At 45.1% G+C, this 6,248-nt stretch overlaps 4 non-coding genes across 4 annotated transcripts; all 4 read right to left on the minus strand.

Annotated features, from left to right (window-relative positions):
- Positions 1 to 2,310: 2,310 nt before the first annotated feature.
- On the minus strand, positions 2,311 to 2,441 carry LOC130485716 (small nucleolar RNA SNORA18). The gene has a single exon (XR_008933731.1). It is a non-coding gene; the product is annotated as a small nucleolar RNA SNORA18 (small nucleolar RNA).
- A 911-nt stretch (positions 2,442 to 3,352) lies between these two features.
- LOC130485713 (small nucleolar RNA Z40) lies at positions 3,353 to 3,428 on the minus strand. The gene has a single exon (XR_008933728.1). It is a non-coding gene; the product is annotated as a small nucleolar RNA Z40 (small nucleolar RNA).
- Positions 3,429 to 4,500: 1,072 nt separating this feature from the next.
- On the minus strand, positions 4,501 to 4,637 carry LOC130485715 (small nucleolar RNA SNORA1). The gene has a single exon (XR_008933730.1). It is a non-coding gene; the product is annotated as a small nucleolar RNA SNORA1 (small nucleolar RNA).
- Positions 4,638 to 5,659: 1,022 nt separating this feature from the next.
- LOC130485714 (small nucleolar RNA SNORA8) lies at positions 5,660 to 5,799 on the minus strand. Its single transcript, XR_008933729.1, has one exon. It is a non-coding gene; the product is annotated as a small nucleolar RNA SNORA8 (small nucleolar RNA).
- Positions 5,800 to 6,248: the final 449 nt, after the last annotated feature.

A 6,248-nucleotide genomic window follows, 5' to 3' on the forward strand; every position in this document is an offset into this window, starting at 1 on the left:
CTGCATGCACATTCAACAAGGGCTCAAGCGGCATCAGCAGCTTTCGCGTCTTCAAGGGACGTCGGGGAGATCTGCAAGGCTGCGACGTGGTCCACACCGATGACCTTCATCCAACATTATGCGGTAGATGTGGATTCCAGAGCCGACGCAGCTGTGGGGAAAGCAGTGCTGAATACATTATTTCGTTGAACATCACCCACCCACCTCCAAAGTGAGCTTGCTATTCTCCCATGTGGGACTGCACAGAAGCCACGAAAACGAAAAACAGTGTTGCACTTACCTGTAACTGTTGTTCGTTGAGTGGTCTTCTGTGCAGGCACACATCCCTCCCTCCTTCCCCGCTGTGGGATGCCACCGTATAGAGGTATTCCCGCGGCGGCAATTGGAGAACTGAGGGAAGAGTGCCCCCCCCCCCGTCAAATGGCAGTTGGACAGGGAACGGCCGTTGACACTTGGTCGTTGACGGGGGGAAAGGGGGGGGCGCTCCTAGGGAGCTAACTCTTCCATAAGCTTTTTAATCTCCGTGGCTGGCCTGCGCAGTCCCATGTGTGCCTGCACAGAAGACCACTCAACGAACAACAGTTACAGGTAAGTGCAACACTGTTTTTATACATGTTCAACAAAACCTCTTAGGCCAAATGCCAGTGTCATTTACCGGGATAATTTTAAAACCATAACTTGGGTTAAATATTTGGTGACCTGATGGATTTCCTCTCAATATCTACCTCTAAATCTGATCTGAGAAAGAGAACGATCCAGGGTTCAGAGGGAAGATTGTATAGGAGTGATCCACGTAGTTCTCTCCTTGTTCCAATTTTTGCAAAACAGAAGTGCCCTAAGGTTTCTTATTTCGCTGGGGATAACAGTACTGGCATACACTGCGTATGAAGTAATGCTAGAAAGTCTGTCTTTAGACACACGTAAGAGCAAAAAATAGGGTCCAACAGTGTGCCAGAAGGAGGTTTGGAAGTCGGCCCTAGAGCTGCTGCCAGGAGCCAGAGACCCTGGCATGGAGCACCCAAAAGATCTTGTAAGCCTGGATGGCATCTCCTTGTACTGCATACTGCATTCAAGGTTTTGCCAGGCTTGGTTGTTTCCAACAGGTCTGACGCTGCTGCCGCAGCAGCAGTTGGAAGGACCTGGAGGAGTTGCTGTGCGGCCACATCCACAGCGTACCAGAAATGGCATTTCATGGCAGCCTTGGTAAGTGACCAGGTGACGCAGGGCGACCCCTATGGTTTCAGGAAACGTTTTTGTAGCAGCATCCAGGAGGCCCAACAACCTCCGCAGAAGTCTGTGGCTGATGGCCACCAGCTTGGGTACAAAAGAATCAAGAGAAGATACGATTAAAAAGCAGTCCTCGCGAAAAGATGGAGGGCCTGGCTGTGGCAAATATACCTGCTGAATCTACTGAACACACTTGGAATAGGGACCAGGGAAGCACAAAGAATCAACATTTGAACCCTGAACTCCTTCAGAGGGGCAAGAGTGGTAAGCCAAGTATCCTCCCATTTGTGAGGTTACACAGAGTGACTGTGACACTTCACACGTGCCCCAACCTCACTCTTCCAAACCAAACCTATCTACTACACTACAGATGTGCCAGGTGATCACCATTCAATAGAAACCCACAGTCTAAAGAATTAGTAAGAATACTTGTCTTCCTATTATCAAACAAGGGGAGCTTCCTGGAAAAATGTGCCAAGTTACAAAGGTGATGGGGGGTACCAGCGCGGTGTAGGGGTTAGGAGCAGCGGACTCTAATCTGGTGAACCGGGTTTGATTCCCCGCTCCTCCACATGAAGCCTGCTGGGTGACCTTGGACAAGTCACAGTTCTCTTAGAGCTTTCTCAGTCCCACCTACCTCACAAGGTGACTGTTGTGGGGAGGGGAAGGTGACTGAAAGCTGGTTTGAGTCTCCTTCAAAGGTAGGGAAATCGGGGTATAAAAACCAACTCTTCTACTACTACTATTGCCTAGGCCACAAACCCTGTAACTAAGGACAGTTTTTTAAAGCTTATTTAAAACAATCTTCATGACACGCTCGCATTGGCAGGTTATCCTCACTCCACGATCCAGGAATGCTTCTTGTGCATTCTTTGGTGTTTTGGAAATTCTTACACAACGGGTATCAAGAATGAAGCATCATACCCAACAGCTATCTTAAAGGTAGTTAAGCCAAGATTTACCTTTTGGAGACGACTGTTTTCAGCTACACAGGCAGGATTTGGAGGAGCACCCGGGGCCTACAGAAAAACATGTTTTTAATACCTATTCCCAGAATGCAAGCTGGAACTACTTAACGGTAACTTTTGTCTTGTAGTTTTATCCCACAGAGCTAACACATAGCTCAGTGGGTAAAGCGAAACCACACGTTTGTTCTGCGAGGCATTTCCAACGATAAAGGCCTACAACAAGGCCCTATCGGGATAGGCCTCAATAATGAAACGGTAGCCATCCTTTTGGTACCCTAAGACTGAAGTGTTACAGACAGCCAATGTATTAGGTGTAACAGGACCCTATTCAGCTGTGCTACACAAGACCCCAATTCTAAACATTTACATTAGTAAGCTTGCAGAACGTATGCCTGTCATTTGGAAACACGTAGATTCTATTGGAACAATTTCAAAATGCCAAGAGCTAGAAGAACAGTCCATTTGAGGTCAGATGATTGCACCCAAGAGTTATGACTGTACACAACTGTTCTTAAAAACTGCTACGGTGTGCAGAAAAGGGAAGGGAAGACTCATTTTAGAAGGAACGTTTTCATACCTTATTCATCTTGGCTTAATTTCATATCGTTTCAGTCATACATCCTTCCTGAAGAGAGAGTCCTTAGTTAACAGCTGCATGAATACGCTTTAAGCTGCTGCTTCACACGGAGTCAGACCATTTGTCTACCAAGGTTAGTCTTGACCACTCTTGACAGTGGCTCTCCATCAGAGGTCTATCATTTCCTTTCTGATCCCGCTTGAGATGCCAGGGACCGAAGCTGCGATCTTCTGCATGCAAAGCAGAGGCTGTACCACTGAGCCACAGCTCCTCTCTGAATGAGCTCATGCACCCCCTGCCCCCCCACCAAAGCAAGAAGATCACAAAAGATGCTTCTGCATTATCAGTGACCTGGTAAGCATGCCAGTCCTGGCGAACCAGTTGCTGAAACCTTGCTTAAAGCACCTGGTATGGTCACGGGCCTCAAACTCCTTGCTAGATAGCAGAGCGGTCCAAAATAAAATAATGCCACAGTTGTAGGAAGGAACTGTTGACAAAACAACTGATCTGTAACAGGTCTGCTAGGCAATGTAAGAAACTAGGACATTTCCCCTTTGTTCACCAGCAGGCTGTTCAGGCAGATTGTTCAGAATGGCTATTTCTCATTCACTGTGTTCAGAGCAGTTGAACATCTTTTGCCAATCATCATAACAATTCCTCACCCCTTGACCCCTTTGGTTACAGTGGCCATTTCTTCCTTTCTTTTATACAAACAGCATATTTAAAGACCAGCCTCTCAGACAAAATGAGCAGATTATGTACAGAATTCCTCATGATGCCGTGAACGGGGCTTTTGCTATAGACTGCTGTTTCTCTAATTAGAGCCTTACTAATCTCCAAAGTTTCCCCTTTTAAGACTTTAGGATTCAGAAGCGATAACCTGTTTCTTACCAATTTAGGAGGCAAATGAACCACATGGATTCCTTTAAAAAAAAGCAGAAACAGAATTCACTAGAACACCTTGGTGGTTAAGTCAGTTGCCACAAGCATCATTCATCTCTATTTCATATAAAGCATGGCCACTGTCCAACTTCTGATTATCATCTTCCCATCACTGTGCAAAAGATAGTCTATGGGTAGTCAGCCTGTTGGACAGTCCTGTTTCAGTCAAGACTCATGGCTTTTGATCTTCCCCTGCTCCCATTACGTAAGGCGCCCTTCTGTTGAGCCTGAAATTGCCATTCAGTTTGCTTCTCAAATCTCACACAGATGGGCAGAGATGTGGGTTTTCCAGGAAACTTCCGAATGCCCTAAACACAATATTTACCAAATAAAAATCAACACAAAAAAAAGTGCTGAACAAAGTTTAATTGTTTCCAATGTTTGTATCCTCACAGCAACAAGTACGCGAACTAGAATTTGATTTATTCTTTTCCTAATCCAGTGCATTAAAACATGGTATCTAAGCAACCTCAAAACTTAAGAACTTTTAGTGGATTAATTTTTAAAAATATAATGTACTTCCCTTACATGCTTTTTTCTTCACTTAAAAAAGGCACAGAAGACACATTAATTTTAGCACACCCAGACAACTGTGTGTGATAAACTTCCAAGCTTGCCTAGTACTAACAACCCTGTTAAGATAACCATGTATAATTGACAGGGTTTTATTCCAGCACAAGGTTTTCATGGGCTCCCTCAAAGGGTGCTGTAGGTCATTGAAAGCTTATGTTAATAAAAACGTGTAATAAAAATCCTGTTGATTATACATCACTACCATTCTTCAGCAGATATTACAGGCCTCATTGTCACCACTGTAATTTATCTCACAATGATGGAAGCTTAGCCTGTGTTTTCTGTGGCCTCGTTGCTAAGTTCAGGCACAAAAGGAGGTGTGTGCCTGTTCTTGCTGTACCAACAAGGCAGATATTTTAGAACTAGCCAGGATCTCTCTGGCTCTTCTCTTATGGTCGGAACAGAATCCTGCAAAGTTACCTTAATCTGTTGCTTCCAAGCATAGTAGTTGTGTAAAGGAAACCATCTCGCCTGGCACTCTTGAAAAAAGGACAAATACACAATTGTAAGTTTTTCATAAGGAGCCTCGTGGCACAGAGTGGTAAGCTGCAGTACTGCAGTCAAAAGCTCTGCTCACGACCTGAGTTCGATCCCAAAGGAAGTCGGTTTCAGGTAGCCTGCTCAAGGTTGGCCCAGCCTTCCATCTTTCCGAGGCCGGTAAAAAAAAGAGTACCCAGCTTGCTGGGAGTAAAGTGTAGTTGACCGGGGAAGGCAAAGGAAAACCACCCCGTATACACAGTCTGCCTAGTAAATATCAGGATGTGACGTCACACCATGGGCCAATAATGACCCACGTTTTTCATGGACATATCTACACCCGAGGTCCCACCCTTGTTTTGGAATTTCAAGATAAGGTGGGCAAGCATAGCCTCAAAATGGTTGGTGGGGGTGTGTGTGTGCAATGTTTCCCCAAATGTTGGGTGATTCCAAGTCATGGTCCTCTGATGGAAACAGCTGCTTCCCTAGGAATGCTTTTCAGAAGCACTTTCTGCTCCAGCAAGGAGGATGAAATCAGGACTGGTTCTTTATTTTGGGGAAGCAGCAAGTGGGCATCAGAAAACACCCTGGTGGGCATGACTGCTCCAGACTACCTACTGATCATGCCTATCAAGGCTAGACTTTTTAAAATAAATGACATTCATGGGAACATTACTACATAGTGGACCTTATTTGCATGGAAAGACATAAAAATGCTTTATAATCCTGCTCAAAGCATAAATTTCTATAAAATATTGGGATAATCCATTCTAAAGGTATTGTTTTTCTTCTTGAATGCACTTTGGGTCTTTTGAATAAAGTCCTTCCACAGGAGCAAAAGTTACACTGGAACCGAGCCACTCTGCTTTCTGCCACCTTCCAAGTGACAGGTCTTACTTGTTTCAGCAAAAATACCAGGTTGAACAAGCACAGCCGCCTGAAAACCAACGATGCCACATACTGAATTGTTATTGCACTGTTTTTTTGAACATGCCACCAGGAGCACGCTGTTGGATGCAGATACCATACAGTGCCAGATCAGCTACACGCTTCTCCCCACTGAAATATCTGAAGACGAGACACCCAACTTACCTCTTCCCTGGACCAACTCAGAAGACCCCCCTCTGAAGGAATGCTGAAAGCAAGAACAAATTGGAAAATAAAAATCCTTACATCTCAGAGATATGGGCTTTATTCAATATTGCAGTCTTAAATAATGTAAGGCACTAATCCACTCTGGCGAGAGCTTGACGAGCAATTACTGGAGAAAAGAACCATTACACAGACTACTGTAAGCAGGCTAAGGAGTCTATCCCATAATTTTAGAGGCCTTCTTTTGGGGACAAAGCTCTCTTCCAAGCATCTCATGTACATCACAAATTCTGGGAGGGTCCAGGGTGGGAGAAGGGGGCCTTCAAAGGGAGAATAAGCTGGCTTAGGGGGTTCCGCTGCAAGCCTCATGCGATTCCAGAAACTCCCTCCCC

Source organism: Euleptes europaea, chromosome 12, assembly GCF_029931775.1.
Source record: "Euleptes europaea isolate rEulEur1 chromosome 12, rEulEur1.hap1, whole genome shotgun sequence".
Classification (NCBI taxonomy): domain Eukaryota; kingdom Metazoa; phylum Chordata; class Lepidosauria; order Squamata; family Sphaerodactylidae; genus Euleptes; species Euleptes europaea.